This window comes from Lathyrus oleraceus, chromosome 7 (genome assembly GCF_024323335.1).
Source record: "Lathyrus oleraceus cultivar Zhongwan6 chromosome 7, CAAS_Psat_ZW6_1.0, whole genome shotgun sequence".
Taxonomy (NCBI): domain Eukaryota; kingdom Viridiplantae; phylum Streptophyta; class Magnoliopsida; order Fabales; family Fabaceae; genus Lathyrus; species Lathyrus oleraceus.
Window position 1 is genome coordinate 142,300,532 of NC_066585.1, and position 12,824 is coordinate 142,313,355.

Consider the following 12,824-nt stretch of genomic DNA (forward strand, 5'->3'; position numbering starts at 1 on the left):
AAAGTAAAAATAAAAAATGACAATGCTGAATGAACTTGAGTGAAAGTAAAGATTGGAAAAGAGATGAAGATGAAGAAAGCAATGTAAATTGAATAATTTATAAAACTTTGCATTGAAGAATAAACATAGTGTTTCATATGCGCTTATATTCTCTCACTCATTCACTCGTTTCTCTTAACGCTGATACTTTGAGTTTTCAGTGAGATTTTTGTAATACAATGAACACACCTTATTCAACATAATGAACTACTATATATACAAGTGTACAATAACTACCCCTTAACGTTCCTTTCTCCCTGGTTTGCCACGTGCGGTTGTGCATGTAATTAGCCTTCCAACTTCCTCCATGTGTCCTCTTGAGATAAGAACCCAAACAGTTATCAAGATTTGAATGTGACATAATTGCGCACAAACAACCGCTTCTTCGACCAACCTTATTCGCGACACAATGCCTGCCTGGTCGAACTGCTTCTTTCAACAACCAAAATTTCTCTAAGTCCTAGAGCATGGTCGAACCATAACTCTTCCAAGACTTTCCCTTATTTTTTGGGTCTTCCTCATTGGTCGAAAATCCCAGCTAACAAATCCCCCCCCCCCAAAAGGCCTCTTTCGACATTTTTTTGGAGATATGGGCATTTTTTACCTAACAGTTTACCTAGTGGGATGACATCATCTCATCATGACGTTTCTTTTCATCCGTCACCTCGAGACCATGATTTTTACCACTTCCCATACTTCTCATTATCACGACACTAGATAAATAAGTTATGTCAACTATGTGTAGTAAAACCTGCCAACTACCGCTTCCACTTCGGCGACATGTCACCCCACTCTCTTGTAAAGCTCAATAGAGGAAACTGATGAGTTGTTTTCCTCATTTTCCCTATAAATAGGCCGTCTTTAACCCTTCAAACACTTTTCCCCCATTTTCTTCTCACATCTTCAAATACGAAAAAAATCTTCAAAACACGTTCTTCAAACTTTCTTTACTAGAAACTTGGATTCTTGCAATGACACCTTCCAACAAAAATGCTCTAGTAAAAGAACATGTTCCTCAAAGTTATGCATTGGAACATGTCACTGCGGTTGCAAACCAGGAATACATACCAGAACCTCCTAATCTTGAATAAAAACTCAGGATCTTCAAATCCTAGGTATTTATCCCTTTTAATTTCTCTAGTAATGAATATGCTCTGATGGGTCTCATGCTTGACCCTAAAGAGGAGATTTCTAAATGCAAAGACTTATTCCCCTCTATCATAGGACTAAGCATGTGACTAGCATTAAGAAACCACTAGATTTAGAGTATCAGACTAATGGCTTGCGAGTTTTGCACTCTGCTCCCCTGAACAACAATAATGGCTATATCTCTTGGTTGGACAAGATATACACCAAGATTGGTAACACTTGGAAAGAAATGGATATCTTTGACCTGATTCAATTGTCGAGAGTTGGCCCAACATATTTCAAGAATATGCTTGTCGCCTCAATTTACTACTCGGAGAGTATGACCAACACTTTTCAACATCCATGTGGAATGTTGACCCCCACGCTTTTCGACATGGTGGCCATAACTGGCCTTCTCCTGGATGGGAATGACTTCGACCCTACCAAACTTGACAAGGACACCATCGAATTTAATGATAATCATGTTGATTCATGAAGTACATCACAGACCACCATGTTGATGACAACCGTAAGGTGACTATGGAAGAACATATCGCCTTTCTGGCTTTAATGGTTATCCATGTGAGTTTTCTGTTGCAAATCCTTAAGGTAGCAAAGAGGTACCTAACTCTTGCTAATTAGCTATATGAAGGGAGGAATTTCAACCTTGCTGTCGCATTACGCGAAAAACCGGCGGGAAAACAAGAACAACAGAGCCGCCACCGTGCGTTATTTATCCCAAAAGAGGGAAAGGAAACGCTCAGAGTAAACCTGGAAAAGACATGGTCTCGCGACCAAAGAGAATGGGATCGGGAGTCGGTTATGCGAAGGGAAGGTATTAGCACCCCTACGCATCCGTCGTACTCGACGGGATCCACGCACAATAGGGAGGAAAATGGTTGCTAAAATCACTGCTCAAACACACACACACTGGCTGAAAGAGACGCAAGAAAACAGACAAGGCTGACTCGGCAGGATACCGCATCCTGGGCCTACTTAGTCTATCAGGCATAGACATCAGAGTCGAAGTAGTTCGGACTGGGGAAACGACACATGCTCGCTAGGATATCGCATCCTATGCATACGTATCTCCTTGGACGAAGGAGAATCAGAGCATTCGTAGCTCGGCTGACACGCACACAAACAAACACAGGCAAAGGCAAACGTGGAGCCCGAATGCCAATCACTGGACTTACATCAGCATCCGAACCAACAGACGCACACAGGAAACCAACTGCCAATCGCTGGACTTACGTCGGACTCCAACCAGAAAAGGAGAAACAACTCACACAAACAAAACAAAAGGGCGAACGTGGAGCCCGAATGCCAATCACTGGACTTACATCAGCATCCGAACCAAAACACACGCAAGGGTGGTTATGACACAAAGGGTTGAAAAAGAAAAAGGCCGCCCGGAGAGATCAGCTCATCTCCTGCCTACGTACCTCATCTGGTATGAGGATCAGGGCGACGTAGTTCCCCTACGCAGGGACAAAGGATGAACACGCGAACTAATAGGGAGACTAGAGCTCGAGCCTAATAGTTGCCACGCAAACAAAAAGAGACGCTGAGACGTCGAAAGGAACACAAAAGGTTGAAAGGACAAACTAATAGGGAGACGTCATAGCTCATTCCTTTTAAATCCAATTTTCATAAGAATTTTTGCATTGTGTTCATCTCAATCTCTAGTTTTTTATCATGTATTTTCCAGAATTTTTGCATGAATGAATTTTAATTGGTGCTAGGGTTTGTGACATGTGCTCATTTTTTGTACACTTTGCCAAAACATTTGTGAAATGATGATGCTTTATCCAATGGCTTTGAAATTTTTTGTGCTTAAACTAGACACATTCATGGTGATTTTGGTATAGAGTTTATGAATTTATCATCTCTGGTTTGTGAGTTATGATTTTTTGAATTAGGGTGTGACAATTTGTGTCACACCATTGATGTCTAACTTCATGATTTTCATTACCATGCTTCTTGAACTCCAATTGCTTTGAATTTTTGCATGATTGAACTTGTGTATGTCTAGTTTACATGTGATTTTTCTTGGAATTATTTGTGGCATTTCCTAATTGTTTGAGATTTTCTCCCCTGTTTGGTCATATGTTGACTTTTTGTGACACATCATGCCATATCATTTGTGAAATTCTCATACTTAATTGGATGAATTTGAAATTTGACATGTGATTAGTAGACATCTTAAGCTTTGCCATGGTGTTGACCCCATTCATTTCTCATATGTTATCACTGACTTATGAATTTTTGAAGTTGATGCATGTTTGGTTGACTTCTTTGAGCATGCTTGAACTTGCCCTGCCTTTCTGATTTTCATTGACCAACTTCTACTTGTCCAATTGAGCTGAAATTTGGTGTGCTTACCATGATATGGATTATGATTGATCATGAATTATTTGATAATTTTTTGAATTGTTTATGATTGGTTTTGAATTGAGTCTTGCTGTTGACTTCTATGAGCTTTCATTTGCCATGTTTTGACTTCTTTTGCTTATGAAATGATGATGATGCATGATATGAACATGAAACCAATTGAGTTTGCTTCTTAAATGTTTGATTTTGATTTTGATTGGATATCACTTGCTGTTTTGACTTTCTCATTCCTTTTTGACCCTAGGCTTGTCCTAGTGGTCTTATTGCTTATGTTTGAGTTCATGTTTTCAGGTTAAGAAGCAATTGTCTCAAAGAAACTTATACAAGTTGAATGAGTTTATTTGATTATCATAAGCTAACCTCTTTGTTTTGTAGGTTGCTTGGCTCATATGCCTTGAGACTTGTGCATTGCACATTTGTCTGTTTGTTTTGACTGTTGATTCCTACCTCCTTTTGCTTTAACTTTTGAATTATGTACTGATTCTGTTTGACTATTTCAGGTACCATTAGTTGCTTAGTTCTTTGAACTTGCTTTGCTTTGCTTAAATAGCAATTTGCATTGAGGTATAATCCCTTTTCTTCATGTAGTCTGGAAGACCTGGCCTGTTATTTGGCCAGGCAACTGTCTGAAGTCCTCCTTAAGAGGCAATGCTTGTGTGTGTTTACTTTTGTCCCAAGCAGGAAAAGTCCTTCAAATAAGGCAATTGGTAGAACCCAAGAGATATGCAACCTATCTCCTACTATTCTGTGAGTCTTCTCCTTGCTCCCATTACATGGTTGTAGCATTGAGATCCAAGCCCAAGATCTATTGAGTCAATAATTTGTGGAGAGAGTTCCTACTTTCTGAACTCCCACACCTTCTGATATTCAATGCTCTCCCCGACCAGGGATAAGAGCAATGAGGCACACCCCTCATATCCTTTCATCTGCTTCACCTTAGCCCCTCAATGGCAAGGTTAAGAGCACCATCAACCTTTTGTGTTCCTTTCGACGTCTCAGCGTCTCTTTTTGTTTGCGTGGAAACTATTAGGCTCGAGCTCTAGTCTCCCTATTAGTTCACGTGTTCATCCTTTGTCCCTGCGTAGGGGAACTACGTCGCCCTGATCCTCATACCAGATGAGGTACGTAGGCAGGAGATGAGCTGATCTCTCCGGGCGCCCTTTTTCTTTTTCAACCCTTTTGGTCATAACCACCCTTGCGTGTGTTTTGGTTCGGATGCTGATGTAAGTCCAGTGATTGGCATTCGGGCTCCACGTTCGCCCTTTTGTTTTGTTTGTGTGAGTTGTTTCTCCTTTTCTGGTTGGAGTCCGACGTAAGTCCAGCGATTGGCAGTTGGTTTCCTGTGTGCGTCTGTTGGTTCGGATGCTGATGTAAGTCCAGTGATTGGCATTCGGGCTCCACGTTTGCCTTTGCCTGTGTTTGTTTGTGTGCGTGTTAGCCGAGCTACGAATGCTCTGATTCTCCTTCGTCCAAGGAGATACGTATGCATAGGATGCGATATCCTAGCGAGCATGTGTCGTTTCCCCAGTCCGAACTACTTCGACTCTGATGTCTATGCCTGATAGACTAAGTAGGCCCAGGATGCGGTATCCTGCCGAGTCAGCCTTGTCTGTTTTCTTGCGTCTCTTTCAGCCAGTGTGTGTGTGTTTGAGCAGTGATTTTTGCAACCATTTTCCTCCCTATTGTGCGTGGATCCCGTCGAGTACGACGGATGCGTAGGGGTGCTAATACCTTCCCTTCGCATAACCGACTCCCGATCCCATTCTCTTTGGTCGCGAGACCATGTCTTTTCTAGGTTTACTCTGAGCGTTTCCTTTCCCTCTTTTGGGATAAATAACGCACGGTGGCGGCTCTGTTGTTCTTGTTTTCCCGCCGGTTTTTCGCGTAATGCGACAACTGGCGACTCTGCTGGGGACATAGAAGTTGACCTCTGCTGGTCCATCTTCCCTAAGCGAGTCTCTCCTAGCGCTTTCTAGGTTAGGGTTTTGGTTGCTTTGTGCTGTTATTTATTGCATTCATTGTATATATGTGCATTTATTTTTTGCATTTATTGTGTGCATTGATGTTTGCATTCATTCATATTCATTGCTGGCTGTGCTGTTTCTCTCTGTTGGGGTGGGAGTCACTCGAGGTAAAAGGCCCAATACCCAGGCTATGAGTGAAATCTAGGAAACCTAGGAATAGAGTGATTCATGGGAAGCGGGTGGTGTACGCCACTTAGCGGAACATTGATATCACGAGCAGTTCAGACCCTGTTGGGATATTATCGGTGCATACATCGGGTGTGCACAGGATGATATTCTGCGAAAGGTTATTTATGCTGCGTTTCTCTCGACCTTACCCTGGCCTAGATGACATCCGTGAGTGGGGAGGGTTTGATCATTTTAACAGGTACAGTTGGTGACTCCCGGTACTGTTGGTGACTATGAATTCTGGACATTTGTTTCTGGGCGCCGGAGGTTCGACCCTGGTATTGATCAGAGGGTTCCGTTTATTTCGGATCCCTGGGCTGAATTTGAGGGTACTCGTTCAGATGATGATTTGGTTCCTAAGAATGGGTTCAGATGACAGTTCCTCAGTTGACTTCGGGTTTCAGATGGATTTGTGATACCAGAATTCGAGCCGAAGCTTTGATCCTGTGCCTTGAGATGCACAGCCTGACCAGTCATGTTCGCATCCTTTGCATCATAGCATGTTTATTTTCCAAAAAAAAAAAGTAATAATGCATGAAAAAAGAAAAAAGTTAACTCGCATACGTATATCCTTTATCAGGATCATTCATGACAAAATAGTACCCATATCATGCACATATCATGCATTACAGACATGTTTGGAAAGACTCCTCACTTTGGTTCCTGACTGAGACATGATAGCTGATCGAAGACCGCATCGGTACACAACCAGACTCAATCATCAGAGGATTATGGATCAGGTTCAAGCAGAATTGGCCGAGATGAGGGCAAACATGGCCCAGTTCATGACAATGATGCAAGGAGTTGTTCAGGGGCAAGAGGAGCTGCGTGCCTTAGCCCAGAGACTGGAAGCCGTGATTCCACCAGTCCACCGTGCTTCACCAGTGGGTGTACCCGTTCATGAGAATGCTGCTGTCACTATTCTCGTCAATGATTATGCCGTGGGTGATGAATTGAGGGGGATCAGAATCAATGAACAACCTCTTGCTGCAGAGACTATTAATGTCAGAGCAACCCGCACTCCGGTTCGCCATCCTGGCTCTTCAAGTTCTTCCGGTTCTAATAAGCCATCCTCTGGGGCACCCAAAAGGGGAGAAAGTGAAACAAATGCTGTGCACCGTCGGAGGAGTGCAAACAGAGGACAGAATCGTCAGGCTGCTGCTGTAACTATTCCAGCAACTCCACAGCAACAGAGAAGACAAACTCAGCAATATCAACATCAGCAACATCGTCCTCAACAGCAGGCTTACCAGCCTCCTTATGATAATCAAGCCAATACGGGTAATGAGAGGAAGAAGATCATTTTTGACCCGATTCCCATGTCTTACGCAGAGCTGTATCCCTCGTTGATAGAGCGGAACTTGATTACTCCCAGAGACCCTCCGGCTATACCCGTCAACCCTCGATGGTGGTATAGGCCTGAGCAGCATTGTGTGTATCATTCGGGTGCTCCTGGTCATGACGTGGATAGTTGCTTTCAGTTGAAGATGAAGGTTCTAGACCTCGTGAGGTCAGGTATTCTGAACTTTGAAGATTTGGGTCCCCGTGACAATCAAGCCTGAAGATAACAAGTCCTGGGCTAGCGCCAACTTTTTCTTCAGAAGGGTTGTTCAGAAAACAGAAGCTGCTGATGCAAGAGATACTGACAGTTGTCATCCCCGGGGGATCTATCACAATTGGGTCACTGTGGGCTTTCCTACAGTTGTTCATAAGTCAAAGCAATAATCACTTTGTTTAAAAACCCTTCTCCCATGCCAAAAGGAGAAGTGATGACATTGTTGGCAACATTTTGTGCAATGATATTTTCATTCAAATAAATTCATGTTAAACATTTGTTTTTCCATTTGTTTTCCCTTTTCGCTTTTTGCATGAAATTGGTGATCACAAAAAACCCTAATAACAAGAATAAAAGCAATCTTTTCATCTGCATAACGATTGTCTTGTTTGATTTTCAAAGTGCTTTTTATACTCAAAATCTTTACGCAGGTTGTTTCTCAAACCCATTGAACATAATGATCGGACGTCATCTCCCAATTTTGAATTCCCTGTATTCGAAGCGGAAGAAGATGATGCTTGAAGGGATTCCTGACGGTATTTCCCGACTTCTTGAGCAAGAAAAGAAGATCACTCAGCTGCATCTCGAGAATCAGCAGAACAGCCAACTGGGGCATCAAAAAAAAAAAAAAGAAGAAAAAAAAAGAGAAAAAAGAAAGAGGAGGGTGCAAAATCAAAAGAAACCCAAATCAAAAGAAAGAAAAAGAAAGAAAGAAACAAAAGAAAAATAGCACCCTCAAAGTCCCAAGTTGACTGATGTTGAATCCAATCGAAAGGAAGAGATCAACTGCCATGTGTCATGGTCAGTTACATCAGCAGAGAGTGAAGAAAGCATTCGACAAGAAGGTCAAGCCTCGTGTGTTCCGAGAAGGTGACCTTGTGCTCAAGAAGGTCTTGTCTTTCGTGCTCGATTCCAGGGGCAAGTGAACCCCCAAGCTATGAATGTCCACATGTTGTCAAGAGAGCTTTTTCAGGCAATGTTTTGACACTTACAACAATGGATGGAGAAGTTCACTCGTCCTGTGAATTCCGATGCAGTCAAGAAATACTTAGCCTAAAAGAAAAAAATAGAATAGCTCGCTAAGTCGAACACCCCAAAGGGCGACTTAGGCAAAAAAGGGGCGTCTCGGTGGATTGAAAACCCGAAAGGGCGATCCAGGCAAAAGTTAGAGACATTGAAAAAAGAATTTGCATCCCGCTAGATTGAGCACCTCACACTGGGGCAATCTAGGCAAAAATTAGGGATTTGGCAAGTAACTGCATCTTGACAAGACTGTGCTCTATATCTGTCATCCATCAGGGATTCTCGATTCGTCGTCGACTGAAGCTCCGAATACATCAAAAATTCGAAATGGTAGAGGAAAGGTCATTATGTTCAATGTAGCCCTCTCCAATATATATCACCGATTTCAACCTTGTACAGATCCATGGAGTCTCGCCATTTGCAGACTACCATTCCATCACATCAATTTGAGCTTTTATCCAATTATTTGCACTCTTATTTGTTTCAACTCAACAAATGTTTTGCATGTTTTTAATTGATAAAGTATCATTGTTTTCAGAATAAACAAATTTTTCAAAAAAAATTGTTCTTAAACAAAGTGAACATTCACGATGATGGAAGGATACTTAGGAGATCCGCAGTGCTCTCCCGAGGGTGGTATGATTACCAACAGGTAAGACATTTGTTCGTATCTCGAGCATAACTTTATCTCTCTCCTATAGAACCTCTTTTGGTTTCTCCTCAGCAAGGTTGCTCAGTGCAGTGTCGGTTGAAGTTGTTCGCCTTCATGTTCCCGGCAGTACAACATTCTTCCTCCAGGTCCCTGTTAGCCCTATTGTGGGGCATCTCCAGTATAGGTTTGTTAGAGCCCTACCGTGGGGCATTCCCAGCAAGGTTGCTGTTGAAATACTTTTGTGGGGTAGTTCCCCAAGCAGAGTGTTTACTGAAGACGTTAGCGTTCGTCTCTCCAGCAGAGCGGTCTTCTCCTCTCCCCGCAGGATGGTGTTGTTCCCTGATATCCCGGTTTCCAGCAGATCGCGTTTGCTCTCTGGTTTTTTTGGCCTTCCCTATGGAAGAAGAGTGGTACCGGGTGGTTGATTCCTGGACCTGTGTGTTTACATGTCTGTTTGTCAGCATTCATCATACATTCATCATGCATAATGCATACATGCATAATCATAGCATTTGGATACTCATGTTGCAGTTGTTGCCATGTATCTGTTGATTGTTGCCTCTTGCTGTTTGGTGATAAGAATCTCTCCAGTAGATCCTCCCTAGCAGATATGGGTGTGTCTGATCTCTCCATGTAGAGCCAACCCCTTAAGCAGAAAGTGTCTATCCTTTCCTGCCATTTCCCCACTGAGATACATCCTCGTGGATGACGGTTGTTTCCGTTCCCTCCCACATATAACGGGATGGGTTTTCCCTATTGAGTTCTTTCCTCATTAGGATGAGTCTTGATTCAGTTTGCCTTTTTGGATTGATCCTAAACTGGCTTCCTTGTAACTGTCTCTTGTGCCTCCCTGGGGCATAAATGAATAGTCGCTCACTAACCGGCACTCATTCATCTTATCCTCAGCGGAATTTGTTGGCCTCTACCTACAACCCGGTAGTTGTAAGTCCTATCTTTGTGGTTTTCTACCCGCTAGCTGGTAGTTGTAAAATCCCACTTTCATCCCCTAGCAGAGGTAACCTTTGTGGTTCATTCTGATTATTGGCGGATTTTTCGGTCTTCTACCTACTACCCGGTAGTTGTAAATCCTTTTTCTCACTCTGTCTCTCAGCAGACTGTTTGTTGGCTTCTACCTACAAACCGGTAGCTGTAAGTCCTATCTTTGTGGTTTTCTACCTACTAGCTGGTAGTTGTAAAATCCCACTTTCATCCCCTTGTTGGAGTTAACCCTTTGTGCTCATCCTATTGATGACTGGTTACTTTTCTGTGGTTTTCTACCTACAAACCGGTAGATGTAATCCCCTCTTTGCGGTATTGATATTCTTTTCCCCTCTGGATACTTGCCTTGATCAAGCAGTATTGTCCCCATTGGGTCTTCCCCTGCCTTTGGGTATTTGCTCCGAGTTAGCAACTTTATCCCTTTTTGATTGGTCATCTTTTGCATACCTAGTCCTGGTACCCTGATGCCTTTCTTTTCGGTCGTTTATCCATTTAACAACCTCCAACCTGGTTATGGATAATCTTCCATGCGAGTATGTTATCTACGTTTTGACGGCTATAGATAATATATCTCATGCGCTCTTGGGTCGAAGTCGTCCTCCCCAGTCGAGTAAGATTCGTATTCCTTTGTTCGGAATCGAATGTCCATCCTTTAACAAGTTTGCCTTTGCTCTCTTCAGGATGATGTCGGTTGATCTATCCATCTAACAACCACCAACCCGGTTATGGATAATCTTCCTTGCGAGTGTATTATCTACGTTTTGACGGCTATAGATAATATATCTCATGCACTCTTTGGTCAATCTTTTGATTGTTTCCTCCAGCAGAGTTCATCCTACCGGTGGGGTGGACGGGTTTCCGTATCAGAGTGATATGTGCATCCCCAGCTTGAATCTTTTCTACTTGTGGATTGCGTAGGTCATCCCCGGCAGAGTAACAGATATTCCCCAAAGCAGAGTTTATCCTACCTGAGGTTTGTATGAGCCTTATCCCCAAAGAGTTGCCTGGTTTATCTTCCCCAGCGGAACAGATATTCCCCAAGCGGAATTTATCCTACCTGTGGATTGATTGGGATATCCCCAACAATTTTACTTTTGTCAGTAACAAGTTGCTTTATTACTCCCCAGCGAGTTGCCTTGTCTTCCCCTAGTGGAGTTGTGTGGATGATTCCCCGGCAGTTGCCTTGTTTTCCCCCAGCGGAATTGTATTGAAGATTTCTCAACACAGTCGTCCTGTGAATTCCCCGGCGAAGTTCTCACCATTTTGCATTTTGCATGTAGTGATCATTGCATCCTCAAAACTGCGTAGCATTTCCATTCCATATGGAGCATTACGCCATAGAAAAATTCAAACATATGCATTCATGTGTTCGAAACCCCATCAGACTGTATCCCCGGCAGAGGCGGATCATTTTTGTTCAACATCAGCACAGCATGTCTGCTACAGTTGCATGGACAGCATTCAGAGTTGACATCCCCACAGAGGTTTATTTCCTCACCCTATGGTGACAGAAAGTTTGTTTCTCCTCAGTGAGATCCCCAGCAAGTGATCAGCCTTGCCTTGACATATCTAAGATGTCGTTCTTGTGATACCAGTAGGTGTCATGTCAACACCCGCGTGTGTTCTTTGTTCGGTGTCGATAAACACCATTCCTTCGGTGTCGGTAAACATCGAGTCTCACCCCAGTCATCGGTAAATGTCTGGTCATTTTTTGGTGTCGGTAAACACCATTGTTTCGGTGTCGGTAAACATCGAGTCTCACCCCAATCATCGGTAAATGTCTGGTCATTTTTTGATGTCGGTAAACATCATCTTTTGATATCGGTAAACATCATCTTTCGATGTCGGTAAACATCGAGTGTCATCTCAGTCATCGGTAAATGTCTGATAATTCCCCAGCTAGATCCCCAGTAGAGTCATCTGTAAATGTCCTATCTGGTTTCCGGTTGCGAATATTTGTTTGTCTCTCCCCAATAAATTTCTCATCCCCAGTCATCGGTAAATGTCTGGTCATTTCTTTTGATGTCGGTAAACATCATCTTTCGATGTCGGTAAACATCGAGTCTCATCCCTGTCATCGGTAAATGTCTGGTCATGCTTTGTTTCCTTGTTGATAAAGTCAAGATCCCCAGAAGTCGTCGGTAAACGTCTTGTCTGGTTCCACCACAAAGATTTTGTTCCTCCTCAAGCAGAGATGCCATCGGTAAATGGCCCAGTTTTCTTTGATATCGGTAAATATCGAATTCCCAGTTGCAGCAGCCATCGGTAAATGGCCTTGTTGAAGTTGATATCGGTAAATATCAAATTGCTTTGAAGCCACCATCGGTAAATGGTCTTGCTTCCTTTCTACATCAAATTTGTTTCCCAGCAGCCATCGGTAAATGGTCTCGCTGAAGTTGATATCAGTAAATATCAAGTTTCAAGTTTTTTAACCATCGGTAAATGGTTTTGCTTTTCAGAATTTGTTTCCCAGCAGCCATCGGTAAATGGTCTTGCTGAAGTTGATATCGGTAAATATCAAGGGTCCAGTTTTTAACCATCGGTAAATGGTTTCACTTTTCAGAATTTGTTTCCCAGCAGCCATCGGTAAATGGTCTTGCTGAAGTTGATATCGGTAAATATCAAGTTTCAAGTTTTTTAACCATCGGTAAATGGTTTTGCTTTTCAGAATTTGTTTCCCAGCAGCCATCGGTAAATGGTCTTGCTGAAGTTGATATCGGTAAATATCAAGGGTCCAGTTTTTAACCATCGGTAAATGGTTTCACTCTTCAGAAGTTGTTTTTCCCAGCAGCCATCGGTAAATGGTCTTGCTGAAGTTGATATCGGTAAATATCAAGTTCCC